A 25,772-nucleotide genomic window follows, 5' to 3' on the forward strand; every position below is an offset into this window, starting at 1 on the left:
TGGTGACTAATATCAAAGAAGATACTAAAAGCTTTTATAAGTATATAAAGGGTAAAAGAGAGTCAAGGGTAGATATAGGACCAATAGAAAATGATGCTGGAGATATCGTAATGAGAGACACAGAGATGGAAGAGGAACTAAATGCACATTTTGCATCAGTCTTCACAGTGGAAGACATCTGCAGTATACGGGACATTCAAGAGTGTCAGAGAAGTGAAGTATGTGCAGTGAAAATTACGACTCAGAAGGTGCTCAGAAATCTTAATATCTGAGGGTGGATATATCTCCTGGATCTGATGGAATGCACCCTTGGGTTCTGAAGGAAGTAGCTGGAGAAATTGTGGCGGCATTAATGATGATCTTTCAAGAATCAATAGATTCTGGCATTGTACCGGATGACTGGAAAATTGCAAATGTTACTCCACTATTTAAGAAGGGTAGAAGGCAGCAGAAAAGAAACCATAAACCTGTTATCCTGAGATCAATGGTTGGGAAGTTGTTGGAATCGATTGTTAGGGATGAGATTACGGAGTACCTGGAGGCACATGACAAGATAGGCCAAAGCCAGCATGGTTTCCTGAAAGGAAAATCCTCCCTGACTATCTTACTGCAATTCTTTGAGGAAATTACAAGCAGGGTAGACAAGGGAGATGCAGTGGATGTTGTGTATCTGGATTTTCAGAAGGCCTTTGACAAGGTGCCGCACATGAGGCTGCTGAGCAAAATAAGAGCCCATGGAATTACAGGGAGTTACTAGATTGGGTGGATCATTGACTGATTGGCAGAAAACAGAGAGTGTGAACAAAGGGATCCTATTCTGGCTGGCTCCGGTTACCAGTGGAGTTCCACAGGGGTCGGTGTTGGGACCACTGCTTTTTACGATGTATGTCAATGATTTGGACTATGGGATTAATGGATTTGTGGCTAAATTTGCTGATGATACAAAGATAGGTGGAGGAGCGGGTAGTGTTGTAGAAACAGAGAGCCTGTTAGATAGATTAAGGGAATGGGCAAAGAAGTGGCAAATGAGATACAATGTTGGAAAGTGTATGATCATGCACTTTGGTGGAAGAAATAAACTGGCAGACTATTATTTAGTTAGGGAGAGAATTCAAAATGCGGAGATGCAAAGGGGCTTGAGAGTCTTTGTACAGGATATCTAAAGGTTGAGTCTGTGGTAAAGAAGGCGAATGCAATGTTGGCATTCATTTCTAGAGGTTTAGAATATAAGAGCAGGGATGTAATGTTAAGGCTCTATAAGGCACTCACGAGACCACACTTGGAGTATTGTGTGCAGTTTTGGGCTCCTTATTTTAGAAAGGATTTCCTGACATTGGAAAGAGTTCAGAGGAGATTCACAAGAAAGAGTCCAGGAATGAAAGGGTTATGGTATGAGGAACGTCTGGCAGCTCTTGGGCTGTATTCCCTGGAGTTCAGGAGAATGAGGGGGGATCTCATAGAAACACTCTGAATGTTAAAAGGCCTGAACAGATTAGATATGGCAAAGTTATTTCCCATGGTAGGGAAGTCTAGGACAAGAGGGCATGACTGCAGGATTAAAGGACGTCCATTCAGAACAGAGATGGGGAGAAATTACTTTAGCCAGAGGTTGGTAAATCTGTAGAATTTATTGTCACGAGTAGCCGTGGAGGTCAAGTCATTGGGTATATTTAAGGCAGAGATAGATAGGTTTTCAATTAGCCAGGGCATCAAGGGGTATGGGGAGAAGGCCGGGGAGTGGGGATGACTGGAAGAATTGGATTAGTCCATGATTAAATGGTGGAGCAGACTCGATGGATCAAATAGCCTACTTCTGCTCCTATATCTCATGGTCTTATGATCTTATGGTCTTAATTCTCTGCTCAATATGCGTGATAGAAGACAGAATACAGGCTGCATGTAGTGGAATGCAACTCCACCATACCCTGACTGGTTGCACAACTCTTAGTAAAAAGAATCCAATGAACCAGAATCATTGAAAAAGAATCAAAGTAACCAATGAACAACTCCACAAATAAATCTGCTTGATCTCATCTTCACCGCTCAACCATCCAGTCGACACGTCTGGTTGACAAAGTTTGCTAATATTTCACAAGTTGACAGGGTGATAAAGAAGGCATATGGCATGCATTATATTAAACAAGGCATTGAGTTCAAAAGTTAGGAAGTTACGCTACTGTTTTATAAAACCCGGCTTCAGCTGCATCTGAAGAATTGTATCATTTCTAGTCACTCCACTATAGGGAGGATGTGGAGGCTTCGGAGAGGGTGCAGAAGAGGTTTACCAGGTAGTTGCATGGATGAGAGAACAAGTGCTTTGAGAAAATGTTGGACAAACTAGAGTGGGGGCTGAGGGTAGACCTGATAGAAGTTTATAAAATCATGAAAGGCATAGATAGAAAAGCAGTATCATCATCTCAGGATCAAAATGTCTAATCGTAGATAGTGTGCATTTAAGGTAAGTGGGGCAAGCTGAAGGAGATGTGCAGGGCAAGTCTTTTTTACACAGAATGTGGTGGCACCAGAAATGCACTGCAAAGGTACTTAAATAGGCACGTGAACATACAGAGATTGGAGTAATATAGACCAGGTGCAGGCAAAAGGGATAAGTTTAATTAAGCATCATTAGCTTAATTAGTTCAGCACAGCATCATGGGCCAAGGGCCTGTTCCTGTACTCTACTGGTAAATTGGTTTCTTATCGTCACATATACTGAGGCACAGTGCGAAATGTTTCTTGCTTACTGTCCATAAAGATCAATCATTGCAAAACCACATTGAAATATTACAAGGTAGAACAATAACTGAGTGCAGAATAAAGAGTTGCCTTTACAGAGGAAGTTAGGTATAGGTAGACAACAAGGTGCAAGGTCATAACAGAGGAATGTGGGACACACACAAATTGCTGGGGTAACGGCAGGTCAGGCAGCTCTATGGAGGAAAATAACCATTTGATGTTTTGGTGTGGCAACTACTCTACCCATGATTGCAAAGCTTTCTATGTTGTATTGTAAAATTAGTGAGGGTCAAAAGGGACATATAAAACTTTTTGAGCCTCCTGAGAAAGTGGAGACATTAGTGACATTTCTTGGCTGTGGTGTCAACATAGTTGGACCAATATAGATTATTCACTCCTGGGAACTTGAGCTCTCAACCCTCTCATCCTCAACACTACTGATGTATGAAGGGGCATGTGCACAGCCTCCTTTCTCTCTTTCCTCTTTCTGTACTCCAACTCAATGTTATTTGAGATGTGGTCCACTATGGTGGTATCATCTGAGATCTTGTAGATGGAGTTAGAGCAGAATCTGTACACAAAGTCAAAAGTATATTGGGAGTAGAGTAGGGAGCTGAGAATGGTCATGGTGGAGGTGTTGCTGTCTACCCTTTCTGACTGTGGTCTGTTGGTCAGGAAGTCAAGGATCCATTTGCAAAGGGACATGTTAAGTTCCAGATCTAGATGTTTGGAGATGAGTTTGCTTCGAATTACGATAAATGTAGGGCCAGAGATGGCATCTTCCACAGACCTATTTCAATGATAGGCAAGTTGCAGGAGGATGCTGAAGTTAACACCTATGCTGACCAGCTTCTTGAAGCGCTTCATCATGGTGGATGTCAGAGCCAGCAGGAGGAAGCCATTAAGCCAAGTTGCCTTGTATTTCTTGGGCACTGAGATGATCCTTGTCTTCTCAAAGCAGGTGGAAACCTCAGTCTGAAGTAGGAAGAGGTTAAGAATACCTGCAAATACTCACTCCAGCTGATCTGAACTGAATCTAAGGAGAAGGCCAACTCCCTGTTCTGTGTTGAAAAGTGCTGGTGCCTTTCAATTTGTCTATCAAAAAGATGTAAATAATATTATTCATATGAGTAATATTACAGAAATGGGAGGCAGGGTGGGCTCGATGGTAGAGACAATGCCTGATACTTACAGATACCCCACTTAACATAGTAGAGAAGCTAAAAGGTTGTTTCACCCACTTCCAGAGATGGTGGCAAATTATTATTGTAGAACCTGTAAGCAGAGGTCAAATGAGATGGTTCATGATTGATTTGTTATTCTGACGGTATGGTATTGCAATTATGCTGTACTTTTGGAGCAAGCTGCAGGTTCAGTTTGTGTGTGACTAATAAATGAGCGCATCCAGTCCAATTTGCTTAACACTCAAAACTTAATGTTGGAATAGATATGAAAGCCAGTCGAACCTATAGAAATAGCCTCTAAAAATAAAATAAAATGTTAGTGAGAATGTATTGCAGAGGCCAAAGGCAAAACAAGAGTGGAAGCACTGACATAGAATCCCTGATTTGTGAATATAAGTGGTGGTAAAACTGGATCTGGTGAGAAATTCTTCTTTTGCACAGGAGATCATTGAACACAAGATTAGCAGTAAGATATTTCAACTGTAGAGAGCAATGGCACATAGCAACTGTGCAGCAGTCTAAACAGACTACAGCATGTCTTTAAGAAAGGCAATCAACCACTGTCCCAGTGGAAGAGGAACAATTAAAACGAAACCACAAAAAGTAGACCTTAAGAACATTCAGGGGATTATTTTAAATTGCAGAATTAGTTGCTAGCGGTGATAACATGCAGTAATTTCAAATATTAAAGATCAAGATAATGATGTGGATATTAACATATCCATTGAAAGTCCCAACATGAGGAGGGACAAGTGTAGCCAAAAGATTAGAAAGGAAACATTTGTCATTGATACATTAAATGTGAGAATAAACTTTGGTGAGATTGAGGATGTTAGGACAATTCAAATATGTACTCATGAGAAATGTTGCAGACACTGGAAATCCAGAATGATACACACAAAAGAACTGGAAGAACTCAACAGGTCAGGCAGCATCTATGGAGAGGAATAAAGCTCTGATGAATCTTGGCCGAAAACATCAGCTCTTTATTCCTCTCCATAGATGCTGCCTGACTTGTTCAGTTCCTCCAGTGTTTCGTGCGTGCCACTTTCAAATAAGTACTTCACTATATCAGGCAAAAGGCAAGATGATCGTGTTTCATTGTGTTCAACAGGCCAGCTCTGTAAGGATGAGACTAGTTGAAGGAGTTATTAATTGGAAATAAAACATTCTGTGTGAATGTTTAAGCAAACATCTGGAACGAGGTAATGAGATGTTTAAGATCTGAAGAACCAGCATCAAATTGCACAATAAAGTAAATGATTAAGAAATCTGCTATAAGCGCAACCAATGTCCTTTGCACTTAAAGCTCAGGGAGAAGGAAAGTGAATTATGCATCTGTGGCATGGAGTATTGGTAAAAGTGGTGATAATTATTCTACCATTGTGTTGGTACCTACAAGTGGACAGAGAAGAGTACATCACAGGAACAGGCCCTCTGGCCTGTCATGTCTACACCAACAATGATGTCATTTTAACTGATCCCACCTGTCTGCCATGGTCCATACCCCCCTCCCCCCATTCCCTGCCTGTTCATCCGCCTGCCTAAATTCCTCTTAACTGGTTAGAATGCTATATGTGCTTCTCCCACCTCCCCAGCAGCACATACCAGGCACCTCCCACCTTGCATAAAAAAATACATCACAAATCTCCATTAAACATTTTCATTAGACATAGGAGCAGAACTACACCCATCAAGCCTGCTCTGCCATTCAGTTGTGACCGATTTATTTTCTTTCTCAGCCCCATTCTGTTGCCCTCTCGCTATAACCTGCGAGTGATTTCTATTCAAGAACCTATCAACTTCTGTTTTAAAGATACCCAGTGACCTGCTGTCGACAAACTTGTGTCAATGAATCCCATAGATTCAACACCCTCTGGCTAGAGTAATTCCTCCCCATCTATGTTCTAAAGGGACGTTCTTCTTTTCAGAGACTCTTCTGTTATTGGAAGCATCCATTCCATATCCACTCTGTCTAGGCCTTTCAAAGTGTGGTAGGTTTTAATATTGTCCCTTCTTATTCTTCTGAACTCCAGCAAGTACAGGCCCAGGGCCATCAAAACTGTTCACAATATTCCAAATGTGGTCTGACCAATGCCCTATAAAGCCTCAGCATTACATTCTTGCTTTTATATTCTAGACCTCTTGAAATGAATCCTAACATTGCATTCGCTCTCCTTACCACTAACTCAACCTGCAAGTTAACCTTTAGAAAATCCTGCACAAAGGACTTTCAAGTCACTTTGCACCTCTGATTTTTGAATTTTCTCGCTGTTTAGAAAATAGTCTACATCCTTGTTTCTTCTAACAAATCACATGACCATATGCTTACCTAGACTATACTCCATCTGCCACTTCTTTGCCCATTCTCCCAATCTGCCTAGGTCAGTCTGCAGACATCCTGCTTCCTCAACACTTACCTGCCCCTCCACTTATCTTCATATCATCTGCAAACGTGGCCACAAAGCCATCAATTCCTTCATCCAAATCATTGACATATAATGTGAAAAGGAGGTCTCTGCAATGGGTAGTTAAAACTGCTCAATGCCTCACTGGCACCAGACTACCCACCATTAAGGATAAAAACTCCGTGGCCACTTTATTAAGTACAGGAGTGGAACCCAGTGTAGGCTTCTGCTGTATAACTCATCCACTTCAAGGTTTGACATGTTGTGTATGTTCAGAGATGTTCTTCTGCATACCACTGTTGTAATATGTGGTTGTTTGAGTTACTGTCACCTTCTTGTCAGCTTGAACCAATCTGGCCCTTCTCCTCTGACCTCTCTCATTAACAAAGCCACATTTGAGCCCACAGAACTGCCACTCACGGGATTTTTTTGTTTATTGCACCATTCTCTATAAGCTCCAGAGACTGTTGTGTGTTAAAATTTAGGAAGATCAACAGTTTCTGAGATACTCAAGTCACCCCATCTGGCACCAACAATCATTCCATGGTCAAAATCACTTATATCATATGTCTTCCTCATTCTGATGCTTGATCTGAACAACAACCAAACTTCTTGATCATGCCTGCATGCTTTTATGCATTGAGTTGCTGCCACATGATTGACTGATTAAATATTTGTAATAACAAGCAGGTGTATAGGTGTACCTAATAAAGCGGCCTTTGGGCATATATATGAACAAATGTTCAATATCCTCTTTTATGTCATTGACTAGATCACCTTCATCTTTTCTCTCCTTTCTGCTTTTTATAATTGCCTTCTGTTGTATTTTAAAAGCTTCCCAAGCCTCTAGCTTCCCACTAATTTTTACTCTATTGTTATTCACCTTGATTTTTACTCACCTTGATTTATGCCCGCTAGTATTTGGTATTTTCTCCACCCTGGTAAAAAGATTCTGACTACCTAACATCTTTATGCCTCCAATAATTTTGTATACTTGTATCGGGTCATCCCTCAGTCTCCTGCACTCCAAATAAGTTAATCTAAGTTTGTCCATCCCCTCCTTAATCTAAAACACTCCAATCCAGGCAATGCTCTAGTGAGCCTCTTCTGCATCCTCTACAAAGTCTCCACATTTCCTCGTGTGGTGACTGGAACTGCACACAATACTCTGAGCTGAGGTGTTCAATAGATGCAACATGCCTTGACAACTTAATGTTCAACTGATAAAGACAAATATGACAGTGATATGCCTTCATTACTGCCCTATTCAATTATGTTATCGCTTTCAGGGAACTATGGACTTGCACTCCAAGATCCATCAATATATCAATGTTTTTATGGATCTTTTGATTTACTGTACAGTATGCAGTACTGTGCAAAAGTCTTAGATACATATATATATAACTTTTGCACAGTACTATAGTAATTTTATGTATTGTACTGTACTGCTGCAAAAAAAAATCATGACATTCGTGAGTGATGATAAACCTGATTCTGATATGGGTTTCTATTGTGAACTGAGAGAAGGAAGGGGCAGGGAGAGGGAATCATGGTTAGTAAAAGGAGAAGGGAGAGGAGAGGAAGCAGGAAGCAACAGAGAGACATTCTGTAATGATCAATAAGCCAATTGTTTGGAAACAAATTACCTTGCCTAGGGTCTCCGTGCAGGGAGTGTCTGCACTTATGTAACCCCCCCACCCCAGCAAATCTTCTCCACCCTCACCATTCCCAACATCATTTGCTCTTGCCAGATTTACAAATTCACTCTCCCCTCCACGCAGGCAAATACAATGCTGTGCATAGGCACCCCAGCTATATATATACTGTATGTGCTTGAGCCTGTTGCACCGTATGGTATATCCCCTTTCCTCATCCATCTGACTCCAAAAATGTATCACCTCACACTTGTCTGGATGAAAGGCCTTCTGCATTTCTCCCACCCTGGTTTCCAACTGTCCCGCACCCTGCTGTATACTTTGACAACTATTCATTCTATCCACATCTCCATCAATTTTCATGCCATCTGCAAATTCATTATTCCGACCACCTATATTTCAACCAAATCATTTCATAATCACCAACAATGAACTAATCAGCTCCATGAAGGGACTAAAGTGATATTAATATGATAAGCAATAACCCCTAATCTTATCTTAGGATGTATCCACAACGTTAGCAATGGCAAGTACCTTCAGCATTCTAGTTGTTCAAAACTTACGTCTAACTTTATGCAGCTGAAGAATGTCAACACTACCTGACAATCAGAACTCACAGCAGTCTGTATCTGCAAACCAAGCTACTGTGTAGGTTAGAGTCAGCACCTAAAATATTTCAAACGACTCGACGATATTCTGCAAAAGGTGTCACAATGCTTGTGCAGTAAGAATGACACTCTAACTACTGTTGACATTGTGGAGACAGACACTTGAGGAAATGTTTCAAAGACTTCATCAACACAGTGTCATGCTTAACAAAAGCAAAAATGCCTTTGTGCAGAAAGAGTGCTTTATTTAGAATGGCGAGAAGATGAAAATGAGTGGCATCCGTTCATGGAAAAAGCAAAACACTCAAAAACTTCACAGGTTTTCATTTCTAAGGATGATTCAGTAATATGCAATATTTCAACCTGACTCTGAAACTTCGCTGACTCCACTTCTTCTTCAGCAGCAGAATTGGAATCAAGTTTAGTAAGACCACGTCATGAAATTTGTTGACTTTACGGCAGCAGTACAATACAATGCATAATAACAGAGAAAGAACCTGTGAATTACAGGAAGTATGTATAAATATACATATAGTTAAATTATATATATATTTATATATAGTTTTATATATAGATATAGTTAAATTAAATGAGTTGTATAAAAATGAAAATAAAAAAGTAGTGAGATAGTGTTCATGGCTTCAATGCCCATTCAGAAATCGAATGGCAGAGGGCAAGAAGCTGTTCCTGAATCATTGAGGGCTCATGCTTCTGTACCTCCTTCCTGATGGTAACAATGACAACAGGACATGTCCTGGGTGATGGATGTCCTTAATGATGGACGCCGCGTTTTTGAGGTATCACTCCTTGAAGATGTCCTGGATACTCAGAATGCAGCTGAGTAAGTTTACAAACCTCCGTAGCTTACAGTACTCCGATCCTGTAAGTAGCCCCAGCCTGCCTCCGTACCAGACAGTGATGCAGCCAGTGAGAATGTTCTCCACAGTACACCTGTCAAAATTTTTGAGTATTAATATAAGATGAATTTGAACAATCAAGGATGATTAATGAATAGTCTGCAGCATGTATGAGTAAAGCCATAGAAGTGAGTTGTTTTTGTTGTAGTTGACTTTGAGAAATGTTTAGCCATTTCACAAAAAGTGGCATGGGCTGCTTTTGCTGATGCATGACACACCCTGGTTCAGATGATGAGTGAGACAGTGATGATTTAATATTCAATAAGATTCATTTAATATTTGCTGGGATAATAATTAAGAATAGCTACCGACCACAAGAAGCAGCTTGTAATTTTGGTACCCGAGTTTGCAATTCCCATGACAGCAGCAAGAAGAGTACAGAGGCGAACCATTCTACTGCTTCAATATAACAATGACCTTGAATACAGAGAATGCAACCAAAACACCATGGTGAATGTCTTGTTAAGGCTACCTTAAGAAAAAGCCACATTGAAAATAGAAAACAAAATTTAAACTCTGCATGCAGTAGAAAATGAAGTGGAAAAGGCTACAACAACTCAGAATTGAAGATCTAATTATGCTCAGTATGTTACTCAGAGTGAATTCACCATTTGGTGCAGAACTGGCTTTCAGCAAATCTTGCTGCAGATTAGTTATTGAACATTTCTGCCCTCAAAAACTTGTGTCACAGCTAATTAGGAAATGCATCGTCAGGAAAAATGTGCTTTCACCAGCCACTAGCAGCGGGTATTGACAAGAATGAACTTGTGTCAGCCTTACAAGAGAGCTGCGGTGCTAAAATAGCTAGAAACACTTTGTCCCCCTTCAATATCCCAATAATTCCCAGTTGGTGCATTAAGCAGCAGGTTTTGAGATTTGTACAACATAATTGCACAGCTTGTAGAACACCAGTAATAAGGCTGTTGCTGTGGCGTGTGATTTGCGCCAATAGTCATATATTGTTCATTACAGGTCTTTACACAAAACAGCTGCTTAGGTGTAAGGAGACTAAACTGTAAATGGCCAATGGAACACATTGTGCAAGATAAATGTGCCACATCCTGTTACCTTTTCTTACCTCTTCTATGTTCTGACTTGCTTTCCAGTAGCAATAAATAACAGCAAAATTATTTTGACAGAATTATTTTCCCATGTTGTTTCTGCAAGGTTATTTTTCATTTTAAAAAGACTACAAATTTGATTGAAAAGTATGTCAGTGCTTTTAACTTAATTTTAAAATTTCATTGATTGACATACCATTACGATTATATTTGAGGGTATTTACTACCTTCGCTGCACCTTCAGCATATCCTCTCTGTAGGTGTTTCGTTGAGGTCTAAGACATGTCAATTAGGTCTTCCTGTGTGGGCACAATTGATGGTTTGGCTCCAAGTTCCACTGGTTTAGAAATGGGCTCTTCTTGCAAAGGCAGTTTGAGTGATTTTATCGGTGCCACTGAAAATAATGCCTTACAAAGAGAAAACATCACTTTAAGTCCTCAAAGTGACATTGAAATATACAAACTCATTTTTGGTTACACTTGAGTTCAGTAGACAGTTTATTAGTGAGTTTAAAACAGTTTATTAGAAAGTTTAAAACTTGTTCATTCATGTCCTTCCAACATATTTTTAGATTAAGCCTTGCAAATAAGTGGAATTGATTGCTACTTTCAATAATGATTAATTCATTCTGGGAGCATGGTCAATATGACGGGAGGTGCTGACATATAATGCAATGGCTTTTTTAAAGAATGTGCAAAAGATCAATGAGACTCATCTTGAGCTGAAAGTACTTTGAATTTAGAATTACACCAACTTTTACACAGGTCTTGTCACCTTCAGCAAATATGCTGATAAACCTGTAGGATCAAGTGGAATCTCTCTCTGTATGTGTACTGCAGAGCAAGATGATTCCTCAGTTTCTGATATTTCATTCAGAAGTAACCTCCTCTTGTACAAAGCATTACATGTCGTAGAAGCTCACACTGTGCTTTCTCCAGAGCTGGTTTCTATATTTTTTATATGCACTGAAGAATTTCTAAATCGCAATAAATAAAAACATAAATCTTGTCCCTAAGATTTCAAGGGTGCTCAGTTATTTTATAAAATATAATTTTGCTTTGCTATGTAAGATAAATATAATTCCTGCAAAGGATTTTGATATGTTGAGTGCCATTTTACTGTGCAATAACATTTGTGAAGCTGTTAACTGTTAGCAGGATCACTTTTATTGCCAGCCAGAAAACTAAGCACTCCAGCTTCCAGTTACAAGGAACATTTCATAGCTCATTAATGTAAATCATTTCTGTACTTCTAAATGCATTTTCTATATTTGTTTTTCCTGCTTTTCTTGCTGTCTAGTCTTGAACCAGTTTTCAGTATTTTGCAGTCACACTGAGACAATCTTTTGGTTTTAATCAATTGACTTGTACAGTTGCTACTATTTGAAATCATATCACATTGCAGTATACCTTTGATCGTAATTTGAAGCCAATTGGTGTTGACTGGGCTATCAAATCTGTCTTAATGGTATCAGGATCGAAACACTGTTATCACCCAAAGGAACTCATTGACCATAAGACCATAAGATGTAGAAGAAAGTTAGGCCATTTATTCTATTCCACCCTTCAATCATAACTGATTTATTTTTCACTTTCAACACAACTCTCCTGCTTTCTCCCAGCAACATTTCACATCTCACTAATCAAGAACTTATCACCTCCACTTTAAAGAACCCAAATTCCACAGATTCACCACCTTCAGACTAAAGGAATTCTTTCTCATCTCTGTTCTAGAGGGACGTCCTTTTACTCTCAAAATGTGCCCTCTGGTCTTAGACACTTCCTCTGCTGGGAACACCTTCTCCATGTCTACTCTATCCAGGCCACATATTTCAATATCACTGGACAACAAAGATTTTGTTCTTGAATACCAATGGGTGTATCTTATGGATTTTGGGCTGCTGATCATGAAAATCGCCACGAAATTTCCCTGGTATGCACTATTCTTTAAAATTGCCTATTTTTGTTATTTCAATTTATAATCAAGTTAATAAAATGTTGCCCATAACGTAAGCTGAAATTTTTTTTATCTTGTCCAGGTATGCCTGAGCATGCTTATGCAGAGCGGTTGCTGCATGGTTTTAGAAAGGCTCTAAACGCAGCGTGCACATGTCATTCTATGCATTGCGTTCACATGTATAACGGTTTGCGATCATGTTGAAGCACATGCTCTACACACATAGCACAGGCTGTCAATGACCGGCAATGACAGGTCTAAGACATGTCAATTAGGTCTTCCTGTGTGGGCACAATTGATGGTTTGGCTACAAGTTCCACTGGTTTAGAAATGGGCTCTTCTTGCAAAGGCAGTTTGAGTGATTTTATCGGTGCCACCGAAAATAATGCCTTACAAAGAGAAAACATCACTTTAATTATTAATTACAATATTGTATGAGCTCTCTTTTGTTTTTATGCTCTCTTTTCGATTCCTTGTCACCCATGGCTGTCTCATCCTCCATTTAGAATGTTTCATCTTTGGGATGATTGTTCCTGCACCTTTTGAATTACTCCCAGGAACTCTTGCCATTGCTGCTCCACCATTATCCTTGCTAGTTTCCCCTTCCAACCAACTTTGACCAGCTCCTCTCTCATACCACCTTCATTACCTTTCCTCAACTACAATACCGATGCATCTGATTTCAGCGGTTCCCTCTCAAACTAGGGTGAATTTTATCATATTATGGTCACTGCCTCCTAAAGGTTCCTTTATCTTAAGCTCCCTAATCAAATCTGGTTCGTTGCAAAAATCCAGAATTGCCTTTTCTCTAGTGTTCAACCACAAGCTGCTCTAAATTAACATCTTGTAGTCATTCTAGAAATTCATTGTTTTGCGATCCAATGCCAACCTATTTTCCCCAGTCTACCTGCACACTGAAGTCTCCCATAACCATCTTAATTTTTCTTTTTTTATAGGCCTATAAGAATATTTCTTTCAGAAAGATCTTTCCTAAAATGCTATCAGACATTTGAAAACCCACTGGCAAATTTTCCTTTACAGACTAAGTTTTAGTGTGATTTAGCAAGACAGCAAAAGAATATGCACATAAGTTGATCTGTACAGGCAGCAGTATGAATGATAATATCCACTTTCGAAGCTAAATTTTCTAGACAAAGTACAGGTATTGGATGATATTCTAATAATATTTCATGTCACAGCATAGCTTGGTAGAGTTAAAAATCAGTCATATTCAATGTCAAGAGTAGAAAGGCCTTCTTCCCTGAGGGACATAGTTTTTTCCCCCCGCAGTTTTATATTCATTATCAACTGGCATAATATTGCCCAGGGCAGTCGCCTCAATTTCAATGTGCAATCAGTGGCACTACATTCAATCCTGCTTCTTCATCTTGTTATTCCGTGCCATACTGAGAACAAGATTTCACCATTCCCCAGTCCACATACAAGATTCCCTCATAAAAGAAATGATCATCTGAATAATAACATTGTGTTCCTGCCAGGAGATTTGTTGATATTAATTCAAATAACTCCCACACAATATAAATGACTGTATCAGCACAATATCCATCAAAATCAGCGTTTTATGTAGAATAGATGTGACAGTTTAAAACTGGGCATCCATGAGGTGCCTTGGGCCATCAGCAGAAGCAGAAATATGCTCCACACACACCATAACCTCAGTGCTCATTCAGCCATCACAATAAAACCAAGCATTCAACCTTGATTCAATGAGGAGTATAGAGGGCACATTGAGAGCAGCAGGAGGCATACTTAAAAATGGCCTGCTAACTAGACTAAGTTATTACATTTGCCTCAATGAGTGCATGTCCAACATCATGCAAAAAGCTCATCGCTATCCAGGAACAGACAAACTGTTTTATTGGTGTTCCGTTCATTCATCCTCTCTTCGCTATCACATAGGACTTGCAATGTTTGGTATCTAGACATGAGCTGCAGGTGTTTGCCGAGATTTTGGATTACCAATGATCCTGTCTTGTACAAGAAAGTGCCTATATTGAATGAAAGATACTACAGAATGCCAATCTTCCTGTCATTCATCCAGGTCACCACTCTATAAATGGAGCAGAAGATGGTAACATTATTCAGTTCACTTGATGACCTGGTTAGATGCTGTGGAAGCTGCAGTGAAAGATTAAAAGTAAGGATTCAAATCCATCTCCTATCATGGTTCCACAACTGTCAGCCTGTCCCCAGGCTCCAGTATATATTGGACCCAAGTCCTCATGGTCTCCTCGATGCTGGGTCCAGGACAGAAGCAGGCAACAGGCTCAGTCTGGGACCAGACCAGGACTACCTAAAAGGGATTTTCCTGGGTTTTAACTAATTTCATTCCGGCACCAAGTGAAATTACAAACAGGTACTTTGAAGAGATGGTGCAGGGCAAACAGACATAGCTTCTTCATTTTCTTCCTCAGAACTGAAATGTTCCATCCCAGGTGACAAACTGATGAACCTCCTCTGCATCATCTCCAGTGCAGTCACATTTTTCCATTAGCAGTACTTCATTTGAGGTCTGATCAATGCTTTATACGGTTAGATATAATCTCCTTGCTTTTGTATTGGTGAACCATAATCTCCTTATTTTTGTATTGGTGGGCCATAATCTCCTTGCTTTTGGGAAGTCAAGGGAACACAGCCCAGTCCACATTGAGGATTCAGCAGTGGAAAGGGTGAGCAGTTTCAAGTTCCTGTGTGTCACCATCTTGGAGGATCTACCCTGGGCCAAACATATTGATGCAATTACAAAGGAGGCATGACTGCAGCTATATTTCATTAGGAGTTTGAGGAGAATTGGAATGTCACCAAGAACACTCGTCAATTTCTACAGATGTACCATGGAGCGCATTCTAAATGGTTGCATCACCATCTGGTATGAAGGGGCCACTGCACAGGATCAGAAAAATCTGCAGGAAGATATAAACTCAGCCAGCTCCATCATGGGCACTTACCTCCCCAGTATTCAGGAACCCCATAAAAGGCAAAGCCTCAAAAAGGTAGCCATCATCATTAAAGACCCCTATCACTCAGGACATGACATCTTCTCATTGCTAACATCAAGGAGGAGGTATTGGAGCCTGAAGATGCACACTCAATGTTTCAGGAACTGCTTTTTCCCCTCTGTTATGTTTTGTACCTCCAAAACATTAAACTAATTGAAAGCAAAACAAGGGAGCCCAAGAGATGTGTGTAAACGTTCTTCTTACTTTAAGTGAAGCACGCACATCCAACATGGTGGCATGATGACGTATGCCATTCACTTACTTTTACATAAAACCTGTAATTAATTACTTAAAGGAGCAAGAATGCTTAGTCAATCAATGTACTTACTATATTACTCAAATGTTACTGAAATATTTTATACACAGCACTCCTCCCTACTTTGTTATAAAATCCAATTCAATATAGAATGCATCTTAACTTATATACAATATACTATAATAATACAACTACTATACAGACATCCACAGCACAGTAAATTTTAAATTGTCCCATTCAGGCCTAAAGATTTAATCGTTGTGAAGGATTTCTTACTTCTGTGGGATAGCATCTTTCCTAAGAAACAGGGGTCACTCTGCTTGACAGGTGAGTCTTGTGGCTGTGAAACAGTCTCACATCCTGGGTCCTTGTCCATGGTGGTTTTAGGAGCTGATTTGGAAATTGCAGGAAGTGGTTCTGACAGCTCGGCGTTCCTTTCTTCTGAACATGTTGGCACCCTGAACACCCGGAGCAAGCTGCTCGATCTGTTGATCTATCCCAGGCCACCAGATAAAGCTTTGAGCAATGCTATCATTTTGACCAAGCCTAGACGACCAGCATGTAGTTCTTCCAACATTTTATCCCTCAGCTTCAATGGTACAACTCTCAATCCACGCGTAAGAGAATCTGTCAAGAACAGGCTCATTCTGGCGCTGGAAAAATGGGAGAACTGGAATTTCTGCTGCACATTCCAGCTACTTTGATTTGCCATATAGATCTGACACAGTGGGGTCTTTTCCTGTTTCCCTGTGGATAATCTCTACCATAATAAGGAGATTTTTGAGTTGAATTAGGGAGAATACTTCAAGTGGAGTGTTCTCTTTTGTAAACTTTTTAAGTATTTCCTTCTCCTAGATAAATGGGACAATCCATCATTTGTCCTCCATGGTTAGATGTCCTCTTGATTTTGATCGTGTAATTGCGTCCTCTAAGAAACTGAGCTCATCTCTGCATTCATGCTACTGCTGTTAGTGGAACACCCTTCTGTGGATTGAAGATGGTCACTAGTAGTTAATGATAAGTTATGACGGTAAACCCTCTCCTATACAAGTACTGGCTGAAATGTTTTACACCCCAAAACAGACTCAAGGCCTCTCTATCAATCTATGTGAATTTTTTTCTCTGCAGCGGTAAGGGAACATGATGCAAAGACTATGGGGTGTTCTCTTCCAATACTCTTTATAGGTTACATGACTGTACCTATACCATAAGGAGAGGCATCACAGGCAAGCTTCACTGGACGATGTGGAACATATTGTGTGAGTACAGTGTCTGATGTCACCATTTCCTTTATCTTTTTGAAAGCCACCTCACACTGTTTTGTTCATTGTCATTTCTTCCCGATCTGTAGTAATGAATTCAAGGGATGGAGCACAGTAGCCAGGTTTGGCAGGAACCTGTTATAGTCATTGATGAATCCTAAAAAGGGCCACAGCTGTGACATGTCCTTTGCCTTTGGTCATCCACCACTCTTTAAATTTTCACAGCTCACTCCTGTAATTCTTGTACATCAATGGTGTGACCACAGTAAGTGATGCTTGGCTAAATTCATAATCTTCCAATCATATTGACACTGTCTTGAGATTCTGGAGATGTTCCTTGTCATCCTTGATGGTAACAGCAATATCATCCAGGTAACACTGAGTGCCTGGGCTGGCTTGCAGCACCTTGTTCATAGCTTTCTGCCAGAGTGAAGGTGCAGATGCTACTCTAAAAGTAAGCCTATTATAGTGATATTATAATATAGTGATAAGCCTACTATAGTGAGTGTTTATAGTGATAAGCACTTTGGACTCTTGGAACCATAGAACATTACAGCACAAAAACAGGCCTTTTGGCCCTTCTTGGCTGTGCCGAACCATTTTTCTGCCCAGTCCCACTGACCTGCACCTAGACCATATCCCTTCTTCCATCTCCATCTGTAGTTAGGCCTCAGCTAAGTCCACTTTGCTGAAATATTTCCCTCCAGAAAGGTTTGCAAAGAAATCCTCTATCATAAGCAGAGGGTATTACTGGGTTGATGATTACCTTAATATCACCACAGAGCCTAACAGACCCATTATTCTTGGCTACTGGACCCACTGGCATTGCCCATGGTTTCCACACAACTTTGGAAAGAATTTCATTAGCCTCCATATGACCTAGCTCACTGACTACTTCATCACGGATGGTATATGAAACTAGTCAAGCTTTGTAAAACTTGGGTATGGCATTTTCCTTTCGCATTATTTTACTCTTGATATGTTTGTGTTTTCCAATGCCATCCTTGAACATTGCTGTGGCATCATCCAGTACGTTTCTTAATTTGCTTTCAGTTGACACTTTTGCAGGGGATGTGGCATGAAAGTGGTGAATGGTTCTCCAATCAACCTGTCGTTGTCTCAGCCAATTGTGTTCCCATAATGCTTACCCTCCTGTCTTTACCACATACAAGCCAAATGTGGCATATTGGTTGTCATTCCCACAGGAGTTTATCCTTTCTCCAGCATTAGGTCTTATTTGCATATTTGTAGGCTTCAGTTCAGTATCTTTTAAATGCTGCTCAAATTATTTTGTGTAATGACTAAAACAGCCAAATCAAAGTCCAATTTCATTTTAATTAATTTGCTATTCACTTCTGGTGTAAGTCATAATGCTTGTCTATTGTTAGTTTTCACATTGTAAATCTCAGGGCTACTCATTCCAGGATCACTCTCATCATTATCAGATTTTTTATCAACAGCATGCAGATTAATGCTCTTTTTGAGACTGCAACTTGACTGTTTTATCTTTTTCTCTTCCCTGAGCTGCCCATTTATTTGTGTCTCATTATTATTGGATTGCCAAAACCTATGTCCTTAACGGAAGTTCACTACCTTCTCTTCGCTTTAGTAATGAACCTAAAACCTTTAAGTAATAAGTTAAAAAAATATAATCTAGTTTGATGGCATTATTGAATATAGATGTTGCAGGAGTTCCTGGAGTTCTTTTCTTTCATAGTAGCGTAGGATCTTTCACAACCATGGTTTGCCACATCAACCAAAAGGGAGTTAGGTATTGTGATAATGTTCTCACAATAACATCCGACAGAATCTCTAGAAATTTATCTAGCAACAACAAGGAAAGTATGGTTTTTATCAGACCAAATTGGTGGGAATCTAATGAAAGATTTGCCCTGAGTACAAAGTAAACTTAAATTGTAAAGCTCTTAAGCACTTATAACATTTCTAGGCCTATCTGACAGAGTAAATCCCCACAGAGTTCTTTGTGAATTGTGGAGTATTTGTACAGACGTCTCCACAGAGAAATTAAATGAGTGTCACGTGGTCTGTGATAGGACAAGTTACGTTTGCTCTGTGATAGAAATGTGTTTGATCGGCCAAATGTCTTTTCCTCATTCTGTGATCACAGAAGTAGCCTAAGGTTTTACACTTGGTTCCAATTGAAGTAACCAATCACATACTACATAAAAGAAACATTACAACATTCTCATCTACTTTAAGTTATGTTTGACACTTGCTGTGTGAAATTCATTGCGAGCAGAATAATTTAGAAATGTATCAAATCTATATTGCAGAGAAGTGGGTTTAATTGTCTTTCTTTTAATAGCATTATGTAAATGACCATTGTTCATTCAAATGCAGGTGTTATGCTAAATTAAGATTATACAATAACCATACACATAAGGCAATTATACTGTATCAAACAAATTGAACTGAGTGGTCAACTCAGTGATAAAATGATTAATGTTTTGTCAGCTTTGTGCCTTGATCCTTCTGTTAAGTTTACAACATAAGGGAATGAACAAGCATCGACTATGGATAATGAGAGGAGCTAATGCACATGCATAATGGCAGGTACTACTCAAGATTTCAATCACATTTTATGAGAGACTTAAAGCATATCTCTGAACGTGTGAGCAGAATGCTTCCCGTGGGCATGATTAAAAGAGTGCATTGTGATATTTAAAAGTTGTATAAAGAGATGATGGTGGGGCAAAGTGATTTGCCAGGATAAAATGAATTAATAGTCCATGTGAGGACTGTATCCTGTGAAACACAAACACTGTGAGTGCAAAATAAAACAAATTCAGTGATGACATAGTCTATAAAATCAAGTTTTCAGAAACTGCTGTGTTTTCACTCACAGTAAGTATATCAACCAACAGGGAAAGAAGTCTCGGTGTCCAATTCATACTCTATTTTATAAAGTGATAGATATTTATTGAAGAGAAGGGGCCATTTGGCCCTTAGGGTCCATGCTAGCCAATAACAATCTCGCCAGCCTAATCTCACTTTCCAGCTCTTGGTCCGTAGCCTTAGCACTTCCAGTGCTCCAGATTCACCATTTTTCCAGTCAGTTGCCAACCCCAGCCACACTCCTGGTGAAAGAAAAATGTTAGCTACCCACTAGCTCATACATCATTCATTTAGAAGTATTGACTGTAAGATCCATGCAATCTTATACTTAATGCAACCAAATACACAGATAGTGGAAACAATGGTGACTAATACTTAGGGCCCAGAGAGGCCCAGCTAATAGAGGTGCTGCTTTACTGCTCCAATGATAGGCATTCAATACTGACCTCTTGTGCTGTCATACTTCCTGTGACTGTGTGTGTTTCTCATTCCAACAATGCCAGTTGTTAAGTGGCCAATTTAAGTTTACCAATTGTGTAGGTAGGTGACAGAACCTTAGGGGCAGTTGATGAAAATGCAGGAAAAATAAAATGAGATTAGTGCAGGGTTAGTGTAGATAGGAGTTTGATGGTCCCCACAGACTCAGTGTTTCTGTAAAGTGCGACAGTAAGACTTCATAATTTGCATATACCAGTGCTGGGTCCATAGGAGATCAGGACAACGTAAAGAACGAATATTCTTGGGGCATGGTTAGGCTTAGAGAAGGAGTTTGACGAATGGTGTCATCTTGGTGACAGGAGCCTAGGTGGGGTTAAGTGATTGGAATAGTGGAAAAACAGGTGTCGATCAGGAGCACAGGACACTTGAGAATCAGATTGAGGTCAAGGGTATCGGAGATCAGGGTCAAGACCAGTGAGGGAGTTGAGTGTGGAGGAATTGAGATATGGATGAGTCTGGTGGAATGGTTCAATATTGAGAATTGAGGGGCAACCAAAGGAGAAAGAGAGTGCGCAAACAGTTGTGTTACAAAATGTAGTCTGTTCAGAATGGGGCCATAATGCACAGATATTCCAACTTCAAAAGTAGCATTGCATGGGAATTTCATCCTTTGAGTCTGTCTGATGCAGAAATCCAGTTAAAATACACAAAAGGTAATTTGTGAGTAGAAGTGCCTGGTGAAATTTCCAAGATAGGATGATTCAACTCAGAAATGGTGACAACTGTACTTCACTACCCTCCAGAAGTTCTCAGTCACATAGCACCACAAAACACATCACAATACATCCAAATATCAAGGCTATGATATTTTACATAGTTTAATCTTAAAATTTGCACATTGACTAAAGAAATTTACTTTAAACTATTACTATTTTTTTTATTGTGGAGAAGCTCCAGCTTTTGTGATTGATCTTAACAATTCCTTTCATTAATCAGAGACTCCAAAAAAATATGGTCAGTGAGAAATTTCAGGCCAGTGGATTAAAGATTTACATGCCCGCATTAAACAGCATGTAGTTAGAGTCAAAATCTTGATTTATTCAATGTGGCTGTAAAATGGGCTATTAAGCTGTTTACAAACTTGGATTACTGTAATTTGAAAGTAAAATTACATCAGTGCAGCATTACACTAATAATCATTATCTTGCCTTTGGAAAGAAAATATTGAAGCACTGTTAATTCAGTATAAACAGGTACAACTGAGGGTGGGGAATCTCCGATTTAGTTTACCTGCTTTAGAAAGCTATTCTCTCTTCACAATATCTAACTACATCTTGAAGTATTTCAAGGGTTTGTCTCTAATACTGATATTGGCCCTGTATGGGCTTGTCCCCCTCTCCCGATTATATCACAAGATTGTTCACATTTCAACAACGGATGAACTTAAAGTTAGTGTCAAGATGAGATCAGCTCTACACTTCCTAATTTTCTGACCTCTATAATTTCAAGTCCAATTCCAGACATTTGAAATTAAATTCCAAACTGAAGTCAAGAATGGGCTGGACTGCTGGTTTCCCATCTTTTGGATGAGAGGATGCGTTCTTGGAGATGTGATGAGATGAAAGGGCCCAAAGCCATATTAAGTGATGTGAGTGTTTCTCAACATTTAACCCTCAATGAGCAGCACTCAGATAGATAATATGGTCAGCGTTCATCATGCACTATCTGGGCGGCCATATTTTCTGACAAGTAACAATAAATTGACTTCAGACACAGTCATTTGCTGTGAGGTTCTTTGTAATGTCCAGAGGTCATGCAATAACCTAGATAACAAAGAACTCATACTTAAATCAGCGCATGGTGTGATAAATCCATGCAAGACTGCAGTAATTAAAAAGGGCTTTGTTGACAGACTTTAGCGATAGCTCATCTGTAATGATGAGTGGTGTTGGCTAACATATTTTGTTATTTTTCACGTTATATGGAGTGATGTAAAATGATTAAAATTCTCATAATGGTATATTTTCATTTTTCTTTATACCTGTACAACAAAGCAGATGCAAGATAAAAGAACCGATATAAGATAATCTATTTGAAATGATTACTCTGATCCTTTTGCCACAGTTGCTGCCTAAACAGCATTTTGTGTTTTTATTTTACGTTTCCAGCATCTGCTGTATTTTGTTTTTAGATTACTGTATGATTGATAGGTTGACTTGTCTAACTAGAGTCTTCATCAATACTTTTGAAACAATGGAAAAGGATGTGAATGACAAGTTACATTATAGCACCTGACACTTGTTTTAAGCATCATTGTTGTTCTGATCTATGCATAACATATTCTATGACTGGATATTGTGTTGGAAAGTAAATTCTTGAAAGTGGGAATTGTTTCAGAGCCTTTAAGTTTGGATCTGAGTGACTGTTGAGTGCAGTCATATCTAAGATAAACTATTTAACCAGAAATTATTTTTTCTTTACTGCTTTGTAGTTTGTATGGTGTTACAAGTTTCTCTAGCATCCACTGCCAGGATTATAGATAAGTTTTCTACAAGATCATTATAATTCCAATATCTAGGTCTGGGGATTAGTTTTGTGGCCCAGGTGCATATTGCTTACAGGTCATGAGTCCATCTGCTCTGACCTTATAAAGCAAGGACACAACATGCCAATTATACAAATTTTAAAAACCTGTTACATCAAAGATGAGATTCTCATGTCATTATAGGAACATGTGGTGCAGATCTCAATTAATTTTAATCAGTTCCAGTGATAAGAAACTTTGAAGAGTGAAGAAGCGAAACATTTAAGAACATAAGAAAATTAGTCTGTATAAATTGAATCCCACTATGGATCCTGATTTCAGATTAGTTTATTATTATGAACACTAAAATTGCTTGCTTACAGAAAATGGAAAAGGGAGGGATAAAGAAAAAAAATACTTAAAGTTGGAGAAAATGATGTTCATGCCATCAAATTAGAGGCTACCTAGATGGAATAGCAAGATGTTGCTCCTCCAACCAGAGAATGGCCTCATCGTGACAGAAGCAGGAATGGGGATAGGAATTGAAATGGTTGGTCATGTGGAACTTCTACTTTGTTCATGGAGCTGAGGTGCTCGATGAAGTGGTCCCCCAGTCTATGTCAGGTCTCACCAACATAGAAGAGGCTGTATTGAGAGTGCCAGATAGAGAAGAGGACACCAACAGATTCACAGGTGAATTGTTGCCTCACCTGGAAGGACTGTTACAGTCCTGAATGGAGGTGAGGGAGGAGGCAATTAAACAGGTGTAGCACATCTCCTGCTTGCAGGGATAAGTGCCAGGAGGAAGATCAGTGAGGAAAGACAAATGGACAAGGGAATCACAGTGATCCCTGCAGAAAGCTGAGATTGGGGGAAGGTCAAGATACGTTTGGTAGTAGGATCCCACTGAAGATGGCAGAAGTTGTGGAGAATGATGCATTAGATGCAGAGGCTCATGAGGTGGTAGGTGAGGACAAGAGGACCTCTATCCTTGTTAAGGTGGCTGGAAGATGGGGTGAGTGTGGATGTCTAGGAAATAGAGGAGGTGTGGGTGAGGGCAGGAGGTGGAGTAAAGGAAACGCTGTTCTCTGACGTCCTGGAAAAAAAAAAGCCTTGTTCTGGGAACAGATGTTGCAGAGTCAAAGGAACTTAGAAAAGGAATGACATTTTTACAGGAGACAAGGTGGGAAAAAGTATAGTTAAGATAACTGTGAGAATTGGTAGGTTGATAAAAGATGTTGGTCGACAGTACATTTCCGGTTATGGAAAAAGAGAGATCAGGAAAGGAGAGAGGTGTCAGAAATAGACAAAGTGAATTTAAGGGCAGGGTGGAAGTTGGAGGCAAAGTTGATGAAATTGAGGAGATCAGCATGCGTGCATGAAGCATTCATCAGTATAGCGCAGAAGGAGTTAGGGAACGTTGCCGAGTGAGGCTACTGTTGATGTGAAATGACGTTTTACATTGCTAAAAACATTTAAGTTTTCATGCAGCTGGGGAAAATATTCATAAGTGAATACTTCCCAACCTCATATCATCAATAAATTCCAGTAATAGCACATGAAAAGAATAAATTATGCAATAACTTGGAACTTCTGAATATAATGTATCTAACTTTTCCTTTTATAGATGATGGTGTGACTTAAGCCTTTCAGTTCTGAGTTGTGCCACACATCTGCATAGAAATTCCTTGGCATCTGGACAAGCATGTTAAATGTACAATGAGCTAATGCAAACTTCTCTGAGATGCATGACACAACAAAGTTCTACTGTGCTTTAGACTCAAAATAATTCATAATTAAAATGCACAATTTAATCCAAAAGCTTGTGAGTCTGGAATGCTGATGCATTACACGAGGGTCTACCAGGAGAGAGAGAGAAGGTCCAAGGTATCAGGTGCTGAAAATTGGGACCTCAAGGCACAGGAGAGATTATAGGAGGGTTAAGCATTGCAGGCTGTGAGGGATAAGGATTGTAGGGTGGAGATGGAGATGTGATTATAGAGTTTGAGATGCTTGGAGTCGCTGGGGGAGGATACTGGGTTGACACAGCTCAGTGGAGCCACACAGAAGGGGCAAATTTTTACCTAAAATACGCTTTACTGAATCCATTTCACACAACTATACTCCACAGAATGGAACCTGCTCAGTCAAGTCCCCTTTAGGTTTTGCTGAAGGAGACCTCGCGTTCCTTTTAAGACATGATTTTGCATGTGAGGCCTGTGCTATTGACAACCCGTGCACTTTCTTTTTCTAGAAGTGACATCCAGATGTGAATTGCTTACCACTGGAAGTCACTGCATGTGTTTGGTATTTCCATGCATCAGTTTGTCACACATATGGATGACCCAGAGAAAATCATAAATTCTAAAAGCCTGGCAGTAAGTAAATCACATTGAATTGAATTGAACTGAATTGACTTTCTTACTTATATCCTTCATGTACATGACGAGTAAAAATCTCTACGTTATGTCTCCATGTAAATGTGTAATGTGCATTTATAATAATTTATAATAAATAATATATACAACAATATAACAAAGAAATATAGTTGTGTCAGCATGAATTAATCAGTCTGATGGCCTGGTGGAAGAAGCTGTCCCGGAGGCTGTTGGTCCTGGCTTTTATGCTGAGGTACTGCTTCCCGGATGATAGCAGCTGGAACAGTTTGTGGTTGGAGTGACTCGGGTCCCCAAAGATCTTTTGGGCCTTTTTTTTTTACACACTTATCTTTGTAGATTTCCTGAATAGTGGGAAGTTCACATCTGTAGATGTGCTGGGCTGTCCACACCACTCTCTGCAGAGTCCTGCGATTGAGAGACGTACAGTTCCCATTCCAGGAAGTGATGCAGCCAGTCAGGATGCTCCGAATTGTGCCTCTGTAGAAAGTTCAT

At 39.6% G+C, this 25,772-nt stretch overlaps 1 protein-coding gene across 4 annotated transcripts in view; it reads left to right on the forward strand.

Moving 5' to 3' along the window:
• The window catches only part of LOC140715093 (heparan sulfate glucosamine 3-O-sulfotransferase 1-like), a 166,186-nt gene that overhangs the window by 81,919 nt on the left and 58,495 nt on the right, over nucleotides 1-25,772 (forward strand). The window contains exon 2 of one of the 4 annotated variants that reach the window (XM_073026824.1): nucleotides 12,303-12,501. The exons of 2 other annotated variants lie outside the window; for them this stretch is intronic. The gene's annotated coding sequence lies outside the window, so the exon portion shown is untranslated. Of the gene's footprint in view, nucleotides 1-12,302; nucleotides 12,502-16,929; nucleotides 17,061-25,772 lie in introns of all 4 variants that reach the window. One more of the 4 variants, XM_073026825.1, reaches the window with a different exon arrangement.

The sequence above is a fragment of the Hemitrygon akajei genome, chromosome 23 (genome assembly GCF_048418815.1).
Source record: "Hemitrygon akajei chromosome 23, sHemAka1.3, whole genome shotgun sequence".
In the NCBI taxonomy this organism is placed as follows: domain Eukaryota; kingdom Metazoa; phylum Chordata; class Chondrichthyes; order Myliobatiformes; family Dasyatidae; genus Hemitrygon; species Hemitrygon akajei.